The sequence below is a fragment of the Macrotis lagotis genome, chromosome 5 (assembly GCF_037893015.1).
Source record: "Macrotis lagotis isolate mMagLag1 chromosome 5, bilby.v1.9.chrom.fasta, whole genome shotgun sequence".
In the NCBI taxonomy this organism is placed as follows: Eukaryota; Metazoa; Chordata; class Mammalia; order Peramelemorphia; family Peramelidae; genus Macrotis; species Macrotis lagotis.
Genome location: NC_133662.1, coordinates 241,719,546 through 241,743,537, shown reverse-complemented (window position 1 = coordinate 241,743,537; position 23,992 = coordinate 241,719,546). Strand labels below are relative to the sequence as shown.

Below are 23,992 nucleotides of genomic sequence, written 5' to 3'. Positions count from 1 at the left end.
GATCATACTCTTTGACCCAGAGATACCAATATTAGGCCTGAGTCCAGAAGAAATCATAAAAAATGGAAAAAGTCCCACATGTTCCAGAATATTCATAGTAGTTCTTTTTTGTAGTAGCTAAGCATTGGAAATTGAGAGGATGTCCAACAATTAGAGAATGGCTGAACAAGTTATGGTATATGATTGTTAGGGAGTACTATTGTTCTATAAGGAACCATGAATGGTCAGACTAGAAAACATGGAATGAATTACAAGAATTGATGCCGAATGAAGGGAGCAGAACTAAGAAAACATTTGTACCCATTAATAACAACATTGTGAGTTGATCATCCCTGATGGAAGTTCCGTGAACCAGGACAACCCTAGATGACTTGCTACTGGACAATGCTATCCACATCCAGAATAAGAAAAACCAAACCAAAAAACCTACAGTATCTGAATGAACACTACATTCACTTTTTATAATTTTCTCTTTCCTATCTCATGGTTTTCTTTCTTTTCCCTTAATCCTAATTTCTCATACAGAAAACGACTAATCTGTAAACATTAAACACAAATGTGTATGCACAATATTCACAGACTGTTTGCCTCTGAGGGGAAAGGGGTGGGAAGTGAGGGTAGAAGGAAATTATATAACAAAAATATGCATATTCATGTGGATGAATGTTGAAAAATTTTCATAACATATAATTGGAAAAATAAAATAAAATATCAATTGAAAAAATATGGGTCTTTGTTGCATGAACATTGTTGCCATTAAATGAACTGAACAATTTCCCAGTGGTGATCTCAACTGTTCACCACCCCCTGTTCAATCCAAGGCCCACTTTATTGTCCAATTGCATCATTTGTCCAAGGTAAATGCACTGACAGACCAGTTCTAGGAGCTGACTACTTAATTCCTTTGACCATCATTGCTCTGTTTCTAGTCTAACATTATAGCCAGGTTATACACAATCCCCTTTAATATATGGTAGTCCAACCAAACTGGCCTACTGATCTTCATCATGAATGCTCCATCTCCCATCTCAGCACTTCTATAAGAGCTGTTTCTCCTAGCCTGGAAAGCACTTCCTCTCTTCTCTGATCTCTGATTTTTCTTCAAAGACCAGCTCAAGCACAATCTATATGAATCTTTTCTTGCTCACCTCAGTTACCAGTGCCTTTCCCCCAAAACAACCTACCATATGTATTGTATTGATTTGTCTCTGTTTATATATATGCATTTGTTATAAACATGTTTCTTCCCTTGGTTAGATTGTTTATTCCTTAAGGGTCAGGATTATTTTATTTTTGTTTTTGCAACCCCAGCCTCTAGCAATCTCTGGCAATAGACAAGACACTTAATAAATGTTTACTGATTGACTGATGAAAACCACAATCTAGATTTAACATTCCTCATTCCCTTGGTTCTTTCTGTGGGTTAGAACCAATTCTTTTACATTCATCAAACATGTTTCTCTCCAATGTATCCCCCAAATACAAGGTAGAAAAAGTGAATTCTGAAGCCTATAGATCTGAATCATTTCCATGATATTAGGTTAACAGAAGATACATATTAAGGCTTTGAGCATGAATTGTCTAATATAAAGTGTACTGGTGATTTTTAAAAAGTTATTGATTTATTTATTTTGAATTTTCCAATTTTCCCCTAATCCCCCCCCCCCACAGAAGGCAGTCTGTTAGTCTTTACATTGTATCCAAGGAATACACTGATCTAAGTTGAATGTGATGAGAGAGAAAAATGTGATGAGGAAGAAAAATAAAGTAATAAGAGACAGCAAAATTATATAAGATAACTTTTTTTTTTTAAATCAAAGGTAATAGTCTTTGGTCTTTGTTCAAACCCCACAGTTCTTTCTCTGGATATAGAAGGTATTCTCCATCGAAGACAGCCCCAAATTGTCTCTGATTGTTGCAATGATGGAATAAGAAGGTCCATTAAGGTTGATCATCACTCCCATGTTACTGTTAGGGTTTGTACTGGTGATTTTTAACATCAGTGGTTCACATCTCTCTGGAGATTTAAGGTTTGCAAAGTTCTTTGAGGTTCATATGAGATAATATATGCAAGACACTTTCAGCTTATTAATCACAGCTATTATAGTTACTCCGCATGTTGTAGATAAGGAAACCAAGCCTCTGATTCTCATTGCCAATGGAACATTAGGTAAGTTGCCTCTTATCTTTGGGCCTCAAATTTCCTCTCTGGTCAAATGAGGGGGCTAATCTAAGATCCCTTTTTAGGGCTAATCCCCTAAATTCTCTGAGACTCAGAGAATTTAAAGCCCCTATTTTTCATAGTTGGTATGTTAGCTAGCAGAAACCTCAAGCCAGGTCTTCTGACTATGAACTCAAAGATTGTTCCAGTATTTCCCATAGCTTCACCAGATATGTCCCTTCACCTATGTGAGCCTCTTTCCACCTTTGTAAAAGAAGTGGGTTGGCTGAGCAGCTCTCTAAGGTCCTCTCCGGCTTTCAATCTATGATGCAATATGAAGTTGCATTGTGCAGAATTCAACATCACAGATCCAAAATGCAGCCCATCCAAAAGAATGTGGCTCCATCCATAACATGCTCTCACGCCAGAGAGCCTGAGGATATCATTTAGGGAGGGTCAGTATTCTTCTTAGCCTACTTGGATAGTAGAAGAAACCAACATGGCTCTACATAAATCCATTTAGCAACATTTTCTGACCAAGAGGAATGCCCAACTTTCTAACATTGCTTTCTCTCTCTCTTTTTTTTTTTTTGGCAAGGCAATGGGATTAAGTGACTTGCCCAATGTCACACAGTAAGGTAACTATTAAGTGTCTATGTCAAATTTGAACTCAGGTCCTCCTAACTCTAGGGCCGGTACTCTATCCACTGCGTCACCTAGATGCCCCTAGCATTGCTTTCTAAAGCACTGATGGGTACTTCATATACAGTAAAGAATACATTGGGGATGGCTAGGTGGTGCAGTGGATAGAGCACCGGCCCTGGAGTCAGGAGGACCTGAGTTCAAATCCGACTTTAAACAGTAATTACCTAGCTGTGTGGCCTTGGGAAAGCCACTGAATTCCATTTGCCTTGCAAAAACTTAAAAAAAAAAAGAATACATTTGAATTTTCCACACATTAACCCTTTGTAAATGGTACATAAAAATTTGATAATCCTGCTATTGCAGGGAAGGAGTATTCCCAATGGAAAGATCAGAAGCAATGAGCCCCATGATAAAAGTTTCCCTAAGCAGGCTATGCCTACTGGTGGAAGCTTCCCACTCAATGAAAAGGGGAAGTTCATCTTTCACCTTCCCTTGCAGGTTTCAACATCAGGCCATTTGAACTAGCTTTTCTTTTGTTCTAATTCATTTTTAGCTTCCAAATTTTTTTATTATCAACTTGACAAACATCAACAATCATGAACACTTCAAGACATCAAACATGGAAAAAGACGACTAGATCCGGAAGATGTACAGAATCTTTAAAAGGCAGCACGGGAGACCTGAGCCCATGTCCTGCTGCTGACACATACTCACAGACTATAAAGCTGCTTTTTTTTTGTCTTCGGAGGCAAAGAACTGAAAATTGAGGAGATGCTCATCAATTGAGGAATGGCAGAACAAATTGTGGTATATGAATATAATGGAATATTATTGCTCTGTAAGTAATAATGAGCAGGAATAGCTAGGTGACCCAGTGGATAGAGTACTGGCCTTGGAGTCAGGAAGACCTGAGTTCAAATCTAGTCTCTGACACTTAATAATGACCTAACTGTGTGACCTCGGGGAAGTCACATAACCCTATTGCCTTACACAAATTTTAAAAAAAAGAAATAGTGGGCAAGCTGCTTTCAGAAAAACTGGGAAAGTCTTACATGAACTGATACTGAGTATAGTGAGCAGAACCAGAACATTGTACAATCTTAACATCAGCACTGTATGAAGATCAACTAATGGTAGATTTAGCTCTTGTCAGCAATAGAGCAAAGACAATTTTAAGACTTATGATGGAAAATGCTATAACATCCAGAGAAAGAACTATGAAATCTGAATGCAGAACAAAGCATACAATTTTTACCTTTTTTAATTTATTTTTTGCTTTTTTCTTTCTTATGATTTTTCCCTTTTTGTTCAGAATCTTCTTTCACAATGTGACTAATACGGAAATATTTGTAACATGATTGAACTTGTATAACCTATATCAGATTACTTGCCATCCTAAAATGGGAGGGAGAAAACTTTACAAAAATGAATGTTGAAAATTATCTTTATATAGAGTTGGAAAGATAATTTTAAAAAAGACCATAAAAGTGCAGAGGAAGTTCTGCCCTACATTGTGGGTAATGGGAGGGAAGGGGTTCCTTGTGTATCACTGAAATGCAAGTCGAGTCCCCATCCATATATTCATTTTAACAATAATAATAAAACAGCACTGCTTATCTCTATCCTGTTCTGAATTTCCTTCAGCTTTCTCTCTCTCTCTACAGCATAATTTTTTTGTTGATGACACTTTTTTCTTTTGTTTTTAATTTATATTTTTGTACCACCACCCCTCCTCCCATCACAGGATTAATAGAATTAATGCTAGAAAGGATCTCAGAAGCCATCTAATCCAACCTTCTTATTTTACAGATGGGACAACTGAAGCTCCAGAAAGGTAGGTGAGGATGCCAAATCCTGCACACCAATTCTCCTTTATATTAAATAAGTATAGCTAAGCAAAATAAATCTATATAGTGGTCACATCTTAAAATGTATGTATCCTGTGCCTTCAGGCTATTGTCTATCAGGTAAAGGGAGGCATGTTTTGTCATTGCTCTTCTGAAGTCATAACTGCTCATTGTTTTGATCAGTTATTAATTCTTTTAAGGCTGCTTTCCTTTTACATTATTGTGGTCACTGTAACAATTGTTCTTCGGTGAACCAGCTCTTAACAGTTGGATGGGGGTTGGGGTTGGGGTTGGAAGGGAGGCGGGATACCTTTCCACCATCTGGCCAGCTCCCTGCAGGGTCCTCTCCATAGCGACAAGGGGGGGGGAAGGGGGGAGGGGAGAAAGTAGTATAGAATTGATGGGACGCCCACTGTATCCTTTCCCCAGAGAATTTAAACGTGAAATAATAAGCAACCACATCGACAACAGCAAAAAAAGCTAGCTCCCACTGAGAGCTGCCACCCATGGGGTGAGCCTGGGGGCCAGAGGGGAGCAGATAAAGTCCAAATGCAGCCATGCATGCAAGCCAGGCCAGGGGAACTAGATTGGTGGGGGAAGGAGGTTGGTTTCGGTGGTTTAGATTATGCTGCAATTACAATGTAAATCTATTCATAGGCCAGAGGCATAGCATCTATGAAATCATCTGGAAGGCAGTTTGTTCTTTGTATCTGAGCAGGGGGTGGGAACAATCCTCTCCACCCAGGGGACAGCAAATGTATCCACCAGTTAAGATTCAGCCAATGTTAGAACCAGAGGGACCTTAGAGATCATTTAGTTTAGGCCCCTATGTTACAGATGATGAAAGGGACACCCAGAAAGGGGAAGTGATTTGTCCAAGAATACCACACGTTAGTGGCAGGGCTTCAATTGAAGCCAGGACCTCCTGGACCTGAGCTATTTTTGTGACTGATGGTCTTCAGAAAATGCTGTTTCTTATCTCTTTGCTCAACTTTTGATGAGGGAGAACTCAGATATCCACTTTCTTATTTTCCAGCTCTGAGTTATTGAGAGAGTGATAGTAGAAAGAAACAAGGTCATGGATTTAGGACTGGAAGGAAATTAATATGTCCAATCCAACTCTCTCATTTTATATAAGAGGAAACTGAGGGGGTGGGGGTGGGGCAGCCAGATCATGCATTTGAATTCAAGTTCAAATCTGACCTTAGACACTAGCTGTTTGATCCTGGACAAGTCACTTTGCCTTAAAACAAAAAAGGGAAAACTGGGGCCCAGAGAATCACTCAGTCAACAAACATTAAGTATTGACTAAGTTTTAGGCACTGCCCCAAGGACAAACAGGGTCCCTGCCCACAAGGAGTTCCCATTCAGATGGGGAAATAACATTTTAAAATTATACTTTGGAGGTGTAAATGCAGAAAGGGCACTAGCAGCTGGTAGGAAGAAGAGTGGCCTCCTCCGAGGTGGAGTGGGAGTTAAGTTTTAGAAAAAGTTTATAGAAGGGAGGAGGAAAAGAGTAGATCCACTAGGAGGGCCGGCCAGTGAAAAGGCCCAGTGCTGGCTTGTCATGGCCATGACAAGCTGGTAGAGCTGGTATATAGAAAATGGAGATGGGAGGAAAGGGTCAAGTTGGGAAGGGCTTTTTTTTTTTTAAGAAAGATTTTATTTGAGTTTTACAATTTTCCCCTAATCTTGCTTCCCTCCCCCCACCCCCCACAGAAGGCAATCTGCCAGTCTTTACATTGTTTCCATAGTATACATTGATCCACATTGAATGTGATGAGAGAGAAATCATATCCTTATGGAAGAAAAAATAAAGTATAAGAGATAGCAGAATTACATAATAAGATAATGGGTTTTTTCCTACATTAAAAGTAATAGTCGGGGCAGCTAGGTGGCGTAGTGGATAAAGCACCGGCCTTGGAGTCAGGAGTACCTGGGTTCAAATCTAGTCTCAGACACTTAATAATTACCTAGCTGTGTGGCCTTGGGCAAGCCACTTAACCCCGTTTGCCTTGCAAAAATCTAAAAAAAAAAAAAAAAAGTAATAGTCTTTGGTCTTTGTTTAAACTCCACAGTTCTTTCTCTGGATACAGATGGTATTCTCCATTGCAGACAGCCCCAAATTGTCCCTGATTGTTGCACTGATGGAATGAGCAAGTCCATCAAGGTGCACAATGGTGTATAATTGTTAGGGTGTACAATGCCTTTCTGGTTCTGCTCATCTCACTCAGCAGGGGAAGGACTTTCAAAGCCAAAGGATTTTGTATTGGAATCTAGAGGAGACAGGGAGCCAACCTCTGGAGTCAAGTGACTTACTTTTCTAGCAAGTTCCTCAGGCAGGATTCTGTCCAGTTCTTCCACATTCATGACTCTACCTACCAAACAACCCAGTCAGAGGTCCAAATGGAAATCACCCATCTATTCCTTATTCTCTGTGCTACTTTGGGCAAATCTTTTAGCTCCTCTAAGTTCTGTTTTCTCATCTGTAAAATGAGGCTTAGGATTAGACTAGATGACCCCTAAACAAAAGAGTCTATGAATTCAGACCTAGGTAACATCAGAAATATGTGTATATAGACCAACAGGTACAATAGAAAGAGTGCTAGATTTAAATCCAAGGTTGTTGTTCAGTCATTTCAGTCATGTCCAAAATTTGTGACCCCATTTGGGTTTTTTTTTAGCAAAGATACTAGAGTGATTTATCATTTCTTTCTCCAGTTCATTTAATAACTGAGCAAAGTGAGGGAAACAGGGTTAAGTAACTTGCCCAGGGTCACACAGCTGGCAAGTGTCAGATTTGAGGCCAGAGGGAGAGTCAGCCACTTAGCTGCCACAAAGTGAAGACCAAGGATCTGGATTCAAATCCCTTAGCTATTACTGACTGTATAATCCTGGACAAGTTATATCTCCTCTCTTTTCTTCAATTCCTTTCTCTGTAAAATGAGGAAGGTGGACTAGATCAAGAGCTCTTATCCTATAGTATATAGAATGCCCAAGGAATCCATGGATAGCATTCAAGGGATCTGTAAAGAAGAAAGGAAAGAAAGATGGGAGGGAAGAAAGAAGGTAGGCAGGAAGGTAGGGGAAAAGGAAGGAAGGAAGGGAGGGAGGGAGGAAGGAAGGAAGGGAGGGAGGGAGGGAGGAAGGAAGGAAGGAAGGAAGGAAGGAAGGAAGGAAGGAAGCAAGGAAAGGAAGAAAGGAAGGAAGGAAGGGAGGGAAGGAACGAAGGGAGGGAGGGAAGAAAGGAAGGAAGGAAGAAAGGAAGGGAGGAAGGGAAGGAGGGAGAAACAAGCATTTACTAACTGCCTACTATATGTTAAGTATTGTGTAAAGTGGTTTATAAATATTCTCTCATTTGATTCTTACCCTAGGAACAGGTTTCAAAAATATCAGAAATATCTAAAGATGCAGAACTAAGTTAATGGTATCTACAAGTTCTGACATCAGGCCAAGATCCCTTCCAGAGGGAAATACTAAAAGAATAACTAAGAACTGATCAGTTAGTTACAATGAGCCAAGCAGTCAGTGACTTAAAAAGGTAGCCAGGTAGGGTACAATATAACAGTCCCTTATATGTGCTCAATATTTTATTTTATATTCAGGAAGCTAGCAGACTCAGTGGATAGAGCACCAGCCCTAGAGTCAAGAGGACCTGAGTTCAAATTCCACCTCAGTTGTGTGACTCTGGACAAGTCATTTCACTTGGTCTGCCTCAGTTTCCTCACTGCCAAATGAGCTAGAGAAGGACATGGCATACCAGTATACTTGCCAAGAAAACCCCAAATGGGAGCATGAAGAGTCAGACACATTTAACTGATTAAACAACAGCAAAGTGACTAGCACAAAGTCACAAAGAAATATCAAAGTTAAAATTTGATCCCAGGTCACAGAATCAAAAATCTAAAGCTGGAAGCCAACTCAGAGATTATCTAGTCCAATCTCATTTTTTTTTTAACAAAGGAAGAAACTGAAGTTCAGCAAGATGCATTCACCCAAGGTTACATGCAGTTAAGGATCATCCCAGAAGAACCATCCACCATGGCTTGAGATTTGAAGATCATGAGCTGGAAAAGATCTAAGAGGCTGACTCCAACTCCGTGATTATACAGATCAAATTTGACTCCAGGTGCTCGGACATCAGGGCTAGTGCTCTTTCCATTAGCCTAGTTCGATCTTTAACTGCACCTGGATCAATACCATCACCTAAAACTTAGAGGCATAAGGAACTGGGAAGACCTGAAACCAAAATGAGTTTCCCCTGCCAGGGGCCAGAGCATCAGGCAAAGCCTTGATCAGATCAAGTCCCTGGGCAGAAGACCTATGTGATCTAGTCCTAATCACCCTGGGATTCAATTCCATTTGAAAATCTGTGGCAGGGATTGGTAGGGATCTAGATGTTCCCAGGCCTACATCTAGGATCTAGAGATCCTGAAACAATCATTCATTCCAAAGCTTCAAAGTATGGTGAGAAGGAAATAGAGATAAATCTAGCTTATGTTCTTTTGGTTCTTATTTAGGGAAACAGAGGCATCAGTTATACCATAAGACTAAGGAGGGCAGTATGACACAATGGCAAAAGTCCTGAACTTGGAATCACAAGAGACTGACGCAGCTTTGAATTCTCACTCCCACATTTACCATTTGTGAGACCTGAAACAAATCACTTAACCTCAGCTTTTCCATCTATAAGATGAGAATATTAAAACATGTTTCATTGGACTAGGATGAGTAAATGGTTTGCTTTTATTTCCCCGGCACCCACACCAAAGTAGTGTTTAATTAAATGGTTGCTGATTAATGCATTTTTTCTTGAGTCAATTGCTTACAAATCACCTGGTTTGTATCTCAGTTTCCCTACCTGTGAATTAGGGAATCATTCTTATTTCACATGGAAAAAATGTCAGGAGGATGACATGAAAGTGTAAGTTTTCAAACTTATATTAGAACTTGGAAAGAACCCAGCATGGAGAAAGGGAGAGATAATGCCCCTTTGTGTATTTTCCAATTCTAAAATTAATTTTAATCCACTCAGACCACAAGCCCACTTTTAACAAGCCCTCCTGAAGGTGGCCAAAAGGGTCTTTCCATAAGAAAAGGTGAAAAATGAGTTCTCCTTCACATTTTTTGCAAGAGTTTTTCTTTTTTAAAATGTTGCTAAAAAAAATAAATAAAATAAAATAAAATGTTGCTGAGTTTGGAATAAATGTTATCATTTAGCATTTATGGAGTTTCCGCTATCATTGGTGAAAGTGATAGTCAGCATTTTGCAAAACATGTTTTTATTCTGAGCCAATTAAAGATGGCAGTGGGGAAAAACCTGGATTCTTGAAACTCTCCCCTCCTCTAAAGAAAAATAAATACAGCAGTATTTAAAAGGGGCAGAGGGGGAAGGCCTGGCAGAAAAATAAAGAGTAGCTTTTCCCCATGTTTCTATATACAAAAATATATACTTCAAAGTGGTAATACTTTTCAATAAATAATTATCACTTAAGCACCTACTGGGTTAGACACTGTGTTGAGTAATAGGGTTTCAAAACACCTGCTCTGAGCAAAGCACTAAGCTAGGCTCTGGGAGTACAAAGACAGAAAGAAAAAAACAAAGTCTAGGTCTTTTACTTTTATTCTATTTGGAGGGTAACCTCAGAAGGGAAGAAATACCCTGTACCTAGACAAATAAATAAATGAAATCTATATTGTGTAATTGTGTAATTGCTTTTTAAAAAAAATTAAATTCACTGATACCGTTTTATTTTCCAAATATGTTTTCCCTCCTCTCACCCACAAAGGCATTTCTCCTAATGAAAAGAAGCTATTTAGCCAAACTAGCCAAAATATCAACAATACATGCAGTATTCCACATCCACAGGCCCCCCCCACCTTTGTGAACAAAGGAAAGAGGTGCATTTATTTTCTCTTCCAAGACAAACCTGGCTATCAAAATTATGGAGCATTTAGGTTTGTTCGTGTGTTTGTTTGTTTTTTAAAAAAATACTTTTTATTTATACTGTAATAACCCTTAGACATAGTGTTTTCCTAGTTCTATTCACCAGTCTATATATGTCATCCTATGATTTTCTATAATATGAATATTTATTATTTCTTGTGGATCTATAATGTTTCAGTAGTTATATTCCATGCTTAATTCAATTGTATCTACTTTATTTCCAGTTCTTGCTCCTACAGCTATGAATATTTTGTTGTGTGATTTTTCTGACTTCAACCCCTTTGGGGTACATGCCTAGCTGGGGGATCTCCACATCAAATGGACATTTGTCACTTCCTTAGCTTATTTCTTGGTTGCTACTGCACAACTCCGCCAACAATGTATTTGTATGCTTTTTTTTCCTCCTTGGTTCTTCTAACATTAACTATTAACTATTTTCATTTTCATCTTTGTCAAATTACTTAGTAAAATATAAAACCTTTCACATAGTAAAGAGTTTTCAGTTGTATTAAGGATTGTTTATATCTTCTGACAATTTGTCCATCAGGGGAAAGGATGTATCTTGGTCTTACATTTCTTAGTCTTCTAAATATCTTGACTACCAGACCTTTAAAAGGACAGTTAGGGGGCAAAATGGATAGAGTGCCTGGCCTGGAGTCAGGAAGACTGATCTTGCTGAGTTCAAATCTGGTCACCTGTTTGAGCCTGGGAAAGTCACTTCATCCTGTTTGCCTCAGTTTCCTCAGCTGTCAAATGAACAGGAGAAGGAAATAGCCAACTACTCTAGTCTCTTTGCTGAGAATTCCCCAAATGGACTCATTAAATAATGGTATAATAAAGTAATAGAAAATCTCAGGGGAGAGTGTAATAGAATTGTGTTTTACAAAAATGACTTTGGAGGTGGGATAGAGTGGGAAGAAGCTGGAGCCTGGGAGTTGCAATTATGCAGCCACAAGGTGATGAGGTGCCCTGTACCCCAGTGGCAGCTCTGTCTGTAGCAAATGAAAAATGGAAGAGCTGTTAGAAAGATAACATGCCAAGCCTTGGCCACAGATTTGATTTATGGAGTGAGAGAGAGAAAGAAATCATGGATGATGTGGATATGGTGATATCATTGGTGGGAACAGGGCAGCTCTGAAGCAATAAGGGTTTTGTAAAAATGATAATAAGTTCTATTGTGGACATGTTGAGTTTGAGATGCTTACAAGAATTCAATTTGAGATGTTCAAAAGACTGGGTCTCAGGAGAGAGATTAGAGCTGGGGAGACCATTTGAGATAAGTCTACTACCAATTAGGGAGAAGAGGGAGAGATCAAGAAAGGGAGCTGGGCTGTGCACTGAAGACAGGTAGGAAAGACTTCAAAGTGATTTAACTGTCTAGACACTTTTCTTTTGGTCTTTCAATGCCCTATGGACCAAGGGTTATGCAAAGCCCCTCAGAAATGGATTATTTGTTGCTGATGGAGGCTGTCACTTCCTATAACCATTCTATGCACACTCCCCTAGGAGAACTCACTGGACTCACACTCCCACAACAGGTCTTCTGATTACAGTGCAAATCAAACACCAGCAGTCCTGGCTGAGAGAGCTCAAATATTTACTAACACCACCAGCAAATGCACTGCCTTAACTCTTCCGTGATCCTTGTTCTCCCCAGAACCATTGTTGTTGAATCTTTTCAGTCATGTCTGACTCTTTGTGATCTCAATTGCGGTCTTCTTGGCAAAGATACTGGAGTAGTTTGCTATTTCCTTCTCCAGTGGATTAAGCAAACAGAGTTAAAATGACTTTCCCAGGATCATAAAGCCATAAAGTATCTGAGAATGGATTTGAAATCAGGTCTTCCTGACTCCAGGTCTAGTAACTCTATCCACTGTTATCACATAGCTAGCTGCCCTTCTCTCCGTAACACACACACACACACACACACACACACACACACACACAATTCATTTCTCACACTGCCTGGGACTGAATTAAAATCTCTTTTTAATGAAAAAAAGACAAGGAAAAAATGGAATTTAGGCCTCTCCTTCAGAAAAAAAAATAAGAATGAGATAAGAGGTCCAGAACTCTCAACAAAATATGTATGTTGTCATTTTTGCACCTGGCAGAAAACTCCTCAGTCATCTCAACTAGATACTTCTGGGAGTTCGGGCAAGTAATTTCATCTCAGGTTCTAGGTTTCTGTAAAATGTGGGAATTAGAGGAGATGATCTTTAAGGTCCCTTCCAGCTCTAAATCTATGATCCTTCCATATGTGGAGTGTCATTCCCAGCAGGGGGAAAGAACCCGGGCAAGCAGACAAAGCCCCACCCAGAGTTTGACAAAATCAAAGAAAAGGATGGTCAGCAGACAGCAAATGGGTCACCTATATAAGATCACTTATCTAAACTGGCTTTCTGGTGAAATCTTTTAAGTGTTAGCTCACACTATTTGTTTTGTCAATCCAAAGGTCACATTTGGCTCCCAGCCTCAATTGGATTGTTTTCCAGTTTTTCCACACAAAGGATTATTTTATCAAGTAAATCCTGGGGTTTTCTTATCAACTTCCAAAACCCAGGATTTTCCCTTCAGTCTCCCCCATGCAGTTTGCCAAAAGGATCTTCCAACACTTCTGGTTTCTTCAGTTTTACTTAAATTCAAAGTTCTGAGCCTTGTGAGTAGACAGGTTGCTATTATCTGACTCACCAAGGACTCTATGCTGAGTTCAGTTGGTTCAATTGTAATCTGTCACACTGTATGATCATAGGCAAAAATCACTTCATGCCTTACTTTTCCTCATCTGTACAATGGGAATAATTATATTACTTACTTCCATGGAGAGTTATATAATCATAGATTTAGGGACCTTGAAAGCCAATGAATTCCCCTCATTATACAGTTGAGGAAAGGGAGACACAGAAGAGAAATGAAGAGAAAAAGATAGGTGGGGTGAGGGACCCTTAAACCTCTTCTCATGTTCAGGGCTCTGAACTACCTGGATCACCTTGTCTTCCTGAAGAACGTGCTTTAAGGGGCTCCTTCAAGAGGCAGTTCTAGATGCCCTCAGCTGTTAGCACCTCCCCCCCTCAAAATAAAATCAAAACTACTTCCTAAGAGAAGTCTTCAATCAGAGTTTAAAATCCTATCAAAGGGGCGGCTAGGTGGCGTAGTGGATAAAATACCAGCCTTGCCTGGGTTCAAATCTGATCTCAGACACTTAATAATTACCTAGCTGTGTGGCCTTGGGCAGGCCACTTAAGCCCATTTGCCTTGCAAAAAACTAAAAAAATAAATAAATAAAATCCTATCAAGACCATGGATTAAAGAGCAGATGTATGGGTTTGATAGGGATTTTCTAAATTAAAAAAAATGTTTATGCATATACCTAAATTTGGTAGACTATAAGCTCCCAGAGAGCAGGGGTAGTCTGGTTTATTTTATTTGTTTCTCTGTTCCTCTTCCCCCAAAAGTTCTTGGCAGATACAGCAGACCTTTGCAAGTCAACAAGAATTTGGGAGCTAAGTGAAAAGCCTTGTGTTATGATGGTGAAATTTAAAAGATAAAAACCAAGCTCACATCCTAATATGGAAAACAACATGTAAATAATAATTGGTGATCGAGTGACTGATTTGATTCCCCAGGCCAGAAGGAAGATGTAGTCAAATAGGAAGTAATGTTCTTTCACACTCATAGACCCCCCCTCAGCATGTTCCAGTCCCTGCAAGCCCAAAGAAGGCTTCCCTAGGACCTCTGCCAGCCTCCTGGCTATGGATCAAGGGGCAGAAGAGGAACCAAGAGCTTAAGAAAAGGAAGGAACTGAGTATGAGAGGAACCAAAAAAGAAAAAAAAAAAGAAAAGAAAAAGGGGATGAGGCACCATCAAGTTACAGTAACTCCCATTCTACAACCCCTTCCTCTCAATGCCTAGGAGGCAGATGACAATACAAGAATAAATGTCCCCATTTTACAATTAAGAGAGCAAAGTCTCATAGAAAGACAGTTAGTTGGGTTTTTTAAGGTTTTTTTTTTTTTTTTTTTTTGCAAGGCAATGGGGTTAAGTGGCCTGCCCAAGGCCACACAGCTAGGTAATTATGAAGAGTCTGAGGCCGGATTTGAACTCAGGTACTCCTGACCCCAAGGCCAGTGCTCTATCCACTGTGCCACCTAGCTGCCCCTATTTGGGTTTTTTTTTTTTAAATATATATTGGGTTTTTGAAGTTAGAATCTTTGTTAGTAAAAATAGCTATGCCCAGTAAAAATCACAAACAGCAATTAGGAAACTCTGCTGTCCTAGATCTCTCCTCAATACCCATGGTTCCCTCTCAGTCTGGTAACCAGAGAACTATGGGATTTCACTTCAAATCTGAAGTATGTCACAGTCAGAGGAAGGATTCCATCTTCCTGCAGGTAAAAATAGAAACATCGAATTTTATGACTTGAAAAGACTTAAGGGACCATGATAGCAGGTCCCATTTATAGAGGGAAGTCTGACCCAGAGCATTTGACTCACATCTACCCTGCAAGGCAGGTGATATAAATATTATTTTCTTTTCCTCAGCCCACAAGAGGGCTTTTCCTGAATCCTTTCTCCCCTCTCATTTGGGGGGAGTGTATCTCACTGTCATAAAATAATTACCTTGGATATGTTTTAATATTTGCTGCATTTTGTATGCACAGGCATCTTCTCCCTCTTGCCCCAGATGAAGGTAAGCTCCTTGAGGGCAGGGTGAGTTTTGATTTTGCCTTTGTATTCCTCAGTGCTTGGAATATTTATTTGTTGGTGGTGGTCACATCTGACTCTTCATGACCCCATTTGGGGTTTTCTTGGCAAAGACTGGAGTGGTCTGCCATTTTCTTCTCCAGTTCATTTGACAAATGAAGCAAACACAGTTAAGGGACAGGTTCATATGGATAGTAAGTATCTGAGGTCAAATTTGAACTTGAGCCTTCCTGACTCCAGGTCAGGATTTCTATCCATTTCATCACCTGTCTGCCTGAAATATGATAGGTCCATAATACATGTTTGATGATTTGGACTTAGTTGTCTAGTCTCCCAAGTCTAATAAATATCAGAGTCCCACACTTCTGTGTTTATTACATTACTTTCCATATACCCCGTGGTCCAGTCAAATCAGCTTTCTTGTTGAAACTCAAACACAACATTCCATCTCCTATCTTTGAACCTTAGCACAGGTTTTCTTCCTCCACCTCTATCCTCTAGGGAATATACTTCCTTCTCATTTTTACCTCTAAGACTCCCCAGTTCTCTCCCAAACTCAGATCAAACAGATTCCCACCAACCCCTCCAGCCACTGTCTTCCCAATTCCTCCATCAAATTATCTTGTAAAAGTTTATTTTGGGAGCAATTTGGAATTATGACCAAAGGGCAACAAAAATGCGCATGCCCTTTGATCCAGCAATACCACTACTGGGTCTATACCCTGAAGAGATGATGAAAAAGGGTAAAAATATCACTTGTACAAAAATATTCATAGCAGCCCTGTTTGTGGTGGCAAAGAATTGGAAATCAAGAAAATGTCCTTCAGTTGAGGAATGGTATATATAAATATATATATATATTTTTTATATGTATATATATATATATATATATATATATAGATATATAATAATATATAGATATATAGATATGAAAAACATTGTTACACCCTAACAGCAACATGGGGATGATGATCAACCTTGATGGACTCACTCATTCCATCCATGCAACAATCAGGGATGGTTCACTGTTAACTGTTCACTATTCATTGTTAACTGACATACTTCAGATTTGAACAATTTGGGGCTGTCTGCAATGGAGAATACCATCTGCATCCAGAGAAAGAATTGTGGAGTTTGAACAAAGACCAAGGACTATTTCCTTTAATTTAGGGAAAAAAACCTGATATCTTATTGTCTGATCTTGCTATCCTTATACTTTATTTTTCTTCCTTAAGGGCATGATTTTTCTCTCATCACATTCAATTTGGATCAATGTATAACATGGAAACAATGTATAGACTGACAAATTGCCCTCTGTGGGGGATGGGGGGAGGGAAGCAAGATTAGGGGAAAATTGTAAAACTCAAAATAATTAAAATCTTTAAAAGAAAAATGAAGTTTATCTTGGAATTATTTTGTTTCTATTCATATGTGGGCACATTACCCCCAAAGAAAGGGAATTCCTGGGACTGTGGTCTTTTTGTCCAGACTCCCCTCCAGCACAGAGCTGAATGTTCTGAGCAACTGATTCTGACTCCAAAAACCCCTGTGATACCTACTTCCTAACCTACTAATTAGGTTGCGAAAATAACTGGACCTGTGATATCTTTGGTGTAAGGAATTCCCAAGGGAGGCAACAATAGAGAACAGCACCTTCTCCTCAATAGCCCAAAGTGGTTAAATCACAAAGGGTGATTTAAGGGTCACAAAGTTATTATGTATTGTAAGCACGACTTGAACCCAGGACTTCCTGGCTTTGAGGCCAGCTCTCTATACCATGTTGCTTTTCTCTTGTGCATGGGAGAGGCTGGACTTTGGGATGGGGTTGAGGTAATGAAGGCAAATAAGTAATAAAAAAGAAAGGTAGAAATAAAAATTCAGGGTTCAGTATCACAATGGACCATAAACACAAAACCAGTCAACCTCTGCTGGCCTGTCCAAATAATAAAGAATAAACTCCCTAAAGAGAGCAGGAAGAGGCGGTTGATCCTTGGTCAGTTCTCAAAGAACACAAGGGTTCACTGGAAGTCAGGGTGCCATTTTCTTTCCTTACAGTGGTGGTTCTCTGACCTTGAACTTGGGGTCTGCATGTAGTTCACATTCCCTATTCCTGGTCCCATTCTGAGGGCAAGAGCACAGAAGCACCAGGAAATCACTGGAGCTAAGATGGAAAGTCTCTTTTATTGTTGTTCAGTCATGTCCAACATTTTGTGACTTCATTTGAAGTTTGCTTGGCAGAGATAGTGGAATGGTTCACCATTTCCTTCTCCAGCTCATTTTACAGATGAAGAAACGGAGGCCAAAAGGGTTAAGTGACTTGCCCAGAGTCAAGGGTTGGATTTCTCTAAGATTAGATTTGAACTCAAGTCTTCCTGACTTGAGGTCCAGTGCTCTAACCAGTGTACTACTCAGCTGCCCTAAAAGTTACTTAATCCAACTACCTCATTTTACATATGTAGAAACTGAGGTCCAGAGCAAAGTAACCTGCCTAAGATCACTCAAGTAAATGAAGAAGCCAGTATGGGAACCCAGGTCCTCTTCCCATCACCACTTAAACATACTGCCCCAACTTTACATCCTCTCATGCTATTCAAGGGGCTGAAGATAAAGGTAGATCTCAAAAGCAGTCAAAACAATTACAGGGAGCAGAGTTTTTGTTGTTTTGCAATTCCTCCAAGATTCTAGGGCTCCCAGGGAGCGGGAGGATCAGGATGCGACAGAGTTCAGAGTCCAAAGTTATGGCATCGTTGAAAAAGGCCCATAAATAAGCTTGTCTGGATTCCTTCAACTCCAGGAATTAAAGAGCTAAAAAAATGTGGTAGTGGGGGAGAGCAACAAGCAAACCAAAGACATGATTTGGAGAGTTTATGGGAAGGAAAAAAATGGATTTTTATTCCTCAGTTCAACTAACAAAGCAGGTCTCTTTGATCATATGACACATTTAAACTCAAACTCATTAAAACCTGGAGAGGTTCGGAAGGACACAGGGCCTGACATCCATTTAGAGTTTTATTGGTCCAAAGGGTGGCTTACCTAAGGCTACATGGACAATAAGTGGAAAATCTGAGATTTGAACCCACGTCTTTTGACTCCATGTCAATTCTTTCCACCATACCATTCTGCCGTCCCAAGAGGGGCAGCCAAGAGATCAAGGGACCTCAGCATGGTAGCCTTCCCAGACCACCCACACCCCAACTCATATCACTAGATTTTGTTTTCAACTTGCCAGCCCTCAAAGGTTAGACACAGCTCTGCCATGGACCAACAACACCAAGCATTCAGAGCGCGCCACTCAACATCCAGTCCAGGCTCTGGTGCCCTTCTGAGACAATGGAGAAGGCAGAATGAGGAGGCCAGGGAAAGCAGCCCAAAGAGAGGCATAATCTGCATAATGAACTCCTAGGGGAGCAGCACATCAAAGATAGCTTTGTGTCCTCCTCCCTGGCCACGTGTGTACCCTCAATGTTTTTCCTTGTGCTGGGTCAGAACTGAACCCTCTGTGAGGCTCATTAGAGCTGACTCTCAGCCAGACTTTGGCTGCTGTCAGCAGGAGCCAGTTTTGAATTTCTTGAGATGCCTTTTAAAAAATATAAAAAAGAAGCAGCACAATTACACAGTCAGACTCATGGGAGGCAGGATGAATGCAAAGAAGGGCTTTTTTTTTAAATTTTCCTAAGAGAAATTTTCATTGCGGTTCAGGCATGCCTCTGGCTCACCTTACCACCAGCCCCAAAGTTACATCTGTAACTGGATGCTATGCTGCACATCCTTGTGGATTATTCAAAGCCACAGGGTTTCCAGAGTCTTCAGATTTCTGGATAGCTTAGAGGCATGAATGGCAAAGAGCCACAGCTTCAACCTTTTACCCTGGCAACTTAGTCCAACTGTAGTCATTGTTCCTCTAGTACTACCCACTAGTCCTCAACTTCCCCCCACCCTAAACTTTCACAGAATGTGAGCAGAGAGGAAGAATGCAGGAGGAGAGGTAGAAAAACAATCCACCAACAAGCATTTGTTGTACACCTACTGTGGGAGGGGGGGCACTGTGCCAGATATTGGAGTATCCATCAGCTCTAAAGAATGAGACAATCTCTGCTCTTAAGGACCTTACATTCTAATCATGCAAGATTTGGTAAAAGAGAATGGGGGAAATAGCCAAATTTCATGCTGATATGCCTACTTTCCACTTATAGGAAGGAACAACCCCAAAGGTCATGAAGTCCAAGATGCACCTGTTCATGAATCCTCTTTATATCATCCCCAGAATGTAAGCATTTAGTCACCACTGGAACCCCTACCTCCAAGCAGCCCACTGAACTTTCAGATAGCTCCAGTTTTTAGGAAGTTGTCCTTGTCATCAAATCTAAATGTACCTATGATGCATTCACCAGTCTGCCCCTAGATCTTCTCTCTGGGGCCAAACAAAACAAGTATAATCCCTTTCTCTCCTCACGACAACCTTTCAAATACTGAAGGAAAATGATCCAAGCGAATTCCTTCCCTAATTCCTTCCAGCATATCTTATATGGCAGAACCTCAAGGTGTCCATGTCTTGGTTGCCTTGGGACACTCCAGCTTGTCAAGATCCTTTCTAAATTATGATACTCAAGACAACACAAATAATCTATAAATGGCAGAGTGCCACACCTCCTCTTCCCTTCATCTCAATAGAGCCTAATCACTATCACATCATTCTGTTGACTCATCTTGATCTTGTAATCCAAGAAAACTACCTTTTCCCCTCCTTAAATACACTGCAGCTAGGTAGTAAAGTGGATAGAGCACTGACCTAGGAGTCAAGAGGACAAGAGTTCAAATCCAGCCTCAGATACTTGCCTACTAGTTGTGTGACCTTGGGTCACTTAATCCTGATTGCCTTGCATCCAGGGCCATCTCCAGCAATCCTGACTTATATCTGACCACAGAACCCAGAAAAGAAAATGAGCCTGGCCCCCTCGTTCAAATCCAAGCGATGTGCCACTATACCCAGATGACTCCAGAAGAGAAAGTGAGACTGGCCCCCTCATTCAAATCCAAGTCATGTGCTTGTCATGCCATCACCTTCCTGATGTCATGGTTTTCTTCAAAAATGGAAGACAAACATCATACTGACTCATTCTGCATTTTAGAAGTTGATTTTTTGAATCAAAAAGTGAAACTTTACATTTCTCCCTATTAAATTTCATCCTTGCCTTGTCAAGATCTTTCTTGTTTCTGGTTCTGTCATCCAGCACATTAAGTATTTCTCCCACATTTCTGTCATCTGTAAATCTGATAAAACAGACCCTCTATGCCTTCATCTATATAATTAAAATGTCAAATAACACAGGACCATGGAGAGAGATTAGGAGCCCTTCACATTGCATTTCCATCCAGCCATTCACTAGGAAACCAGGCTCTACTCAGAACAGGTATCTTGCCATCTGATTCTCTGCTGTCCCATTTCTCCCTATCAGGTATGGCAACTTTCAGATACAGACACAAATCTCCAGATGACCAAGCTCTACCATCCCAGGGGGATCAAATCACTCAGCTTCATCCCCTGCCCTGAGGCTGTGCTAGCCTTATAGGTGGGTGGGTGAGTGAGAAAACCCACCTAACCTAATCTCTATAGCTAGTTCCATTCTATCCCTTCCATTGAGCTATTCATCAAGAAATCAAAAGTCCAGCAGCTAGGTGGCACAGTGAATAGAGCACTGGCCCTGGAGTCAGAAGGACCAGAGTTCAAATCTAACCTCACACACTTAATAACTGCCTAGCTGTGTGACCTTGGTCAAATCACTTAATCCCATTGCCTTGAAGAAATTTAAAAAATTAAAAAAAGAAATCAAAAGTCACTGTGTACACACATCTTATTATCCAGACCATGTTTCAATGTTGATCACCTTCTACTCCCTCCTCTCCCCCACTTCTGAAACAGCACCTTTCTTTCTCTTGCTCCAAGAACAGAAATCAAGTTAATGTTACTATTGCCACTAGGAGCAGTCAATCAAACAATAAGCCTTTATTACTAGGTTCAATGTGAGGTACTGGGGATACCAAGACAAAAATGAACTACTCCCTGCCCCCAAGAAGCTTGCATTCAAGCAATAGAGATAGTGCATCTATATGTGTGTGTTTGTGTGTGCTTTAAAATATTTTATAATATAATATAATAATAAAATACAAGATAACTTGGAGAGGGCATTAGCAGCTTGGGAAAAATTAGGAAAAATCTCATGTAGAATATGATGCTTACATAGAATTTTGAAAACCACAAAGGATGTGAAGAGCAGAGTTGAGGAGGGAAGGCATTTCTGGAATGAGTGACATTGAGATGAGAGATTGTCATACATAAGGAAAAGCAAGACAGCCAGTTTGACAAGTACAGGGAGGCCCTAAGGGGAATGTGTGTACATGATAAGGTTAGAAAAGTAGGTTGAGGTCATGTTATAAAAACTTATAAAATTTTCTATCTGATCCTAGAGGCAGCAGGGAGACATTTATTGAGTAAGGAAGAGACATAGTCAGACTTGTATTTTAGGAAAATCGTGTTAGTGTGAAGGATGGATTGGAACCTGGAGGGAACAATTAATGGCTGTTATGAAGTCCAGCAGAGCAGGAATGAGAGTTCAAACTAAGGTGGTGGCTGTGGGAATAAAGAGAAGGAGATGTATGGAAGAGGGGTGACAAGAAAGGAATGAGATTTGGTAATGGATTGAATGTGCGGCATGAGGGGGAGGGAGAACGCCAGAATAACACCAAGGTTCTAGAGCTGGTTCCCTAGGACAAGCATTATGAACAGAAAGAGGAAGTGTCTGAAGAGTGGAGGGTTGAGGCAGGGGGAATTGATGATCTCTGTTTTGGACTTGGACATGTGGATTTGGAAATGCACATCTAGTATGAAATAACTAATATGCATTTGGGAATGGATCTCAGGAAAGTGATTGAGGTTACATATATAGATTTGGAAATCACTGAAATAGCTGGTTGAAGCTGTAAGAGCTGGAGAGAAAAGAAGAGCACCCAGGGCAGATATCTGAAGAATATCCAAGAGATAGCAGTGTCACAAGAACCCAGAGAGGAGCAAGTGAGTACATAGGAGGAGAGGTTTGACAATCAATGCCATAAGATTCTGCTCACTAGCACTGTGTCTCTACAGACCGAGGCATCCATTCCTGGTTCCCATCCTTGTATCTGAGTTGAAACTTCCTATTAGATTGTAAATTCCTTGAGGGCAGGAGCAGTCTCATTTCTGTGCTTGCAATACCAGTGACTAGGATAGTTCCCTTCACATAGCTTAATAAATACTTTCTTAATCATTCAATCATTCACCAGAACCTATAACATCAACATGGGGGCATTTATTCTTTGAGATGAGTTCCAAATCCACCAACCGTATTATTCTCCTCTCTTTTCCCCAATAACTCTTCATCTTGACCTCTAGGCTGGTATGAAAGATTTCCCCAAGTGCTTTGCTGAAATCTAAGTATACAGCATGAGCTAAGATGCTGCTCCTCACCAGTGATTAAACATTAAGGGAGATTGGCCTAGTAAGGCTTCTTCTTCATGAAGCTGTGTGGGTTCTTAGAGATCACTACTTTCATTTCTAAATGCTTGCAAACTAAACCTTTAATAATGGAGTTTTCCCAGGAATCAAAATTAGGTTTATGAGATCATAAGTTTACAGATCCCCCCCCTTTCTTTTTTTTTAACACATAGACTATGCTCCAGTCCCAGAACCTTTTACATTCTCCAAGATCTTTCCTAACATCAAGTCTTTCTGTGCCTTTGTATATATTTGTTTGAGCTTTCTTCATTAAGAATAACCCCCAAAAAGGAGTAGTTGGACAGAGAAGCACCTGGAAAACCATCCTAACTCTTTGTGGGCAGCTCCGAGGTGTCAGATGGCAGGACATGGCTGATTTCCCCTTTCCCTTCCAAGATGCTCTCTTTAGTTTTCTGGTTAATACAAAGCCAGCTGGGAAAGATGAGGGACTTTGAAGGGTGAATATTTGCTGAGGTTCTTCTGAGCAAAAAGGTTTAGATCATTGAAGGTAGGTGAGGGAGAGAAAACCCCTTGAGTCACCAGTTCTATCTAGCACAACCCAAACAATGACCAACGGGGCTTGACCTGAGATTCAGATTGAGACCTAGAAAAGACCTTAGTTTAAAAAGATAGAGGTCTCCCACTGCATCTGGGGCCCAGCTTCAGTCATCCTGATCCATATCTGGCTACTGAGCCAAATAGTTCCAGAGGAAAAAGTGAGGTCGGTGACTTTTCACAGCATCCCCTCACTCAAATCCAATTCACCTGCATGTCAAGGCATCACCTTCTTGATGTCAGGGTCTTCTTCAAGAAAAAGGATAAACAAGGGTGGCTAGGTGGCACAGTGGATAAAGCACCGGAGTCAGGAGTACCTGGGTTCAAATCTGGTCTCAGACACTTAATAATGACCTAGCTGTGTGGCCTCGGGCAAGTCACTTAACCCTATTTGCCTTGCAAAAATCTAAAAAAAACCCCAACAAAAAAAAAAGGATAAACAGCAGGCAGCTAGTTAGCACAGTGGATAGAGCACTGGCCCTGGAGTCAGGAGGACCTGAGTTCAAATGTGACCTCAGATGCTTAATAACTGCCTAGCTGTGTGACCTTGAGCAAGTCACTCTTAACCCCAATGCCTTAAATAAAATTGAAACAAAAAGAAAAAG

At 40.4% G+C, this 23,992-nt stretch overlaps 1 protein-coding gene across 1 annotated transcript in view; it reads right to left on the bottom strand.

Annotated features, from left to right (window-relative positions):
• The window catches only part of ABR (ABR activator of RhoGEF and GTPase), a 291,714-nt gene that overhangs the window by 251,425 nt on the left and 16,297 nt on the right, over positions 1-23,992 (bottom strand). The window lies entirely within an intron of this gene.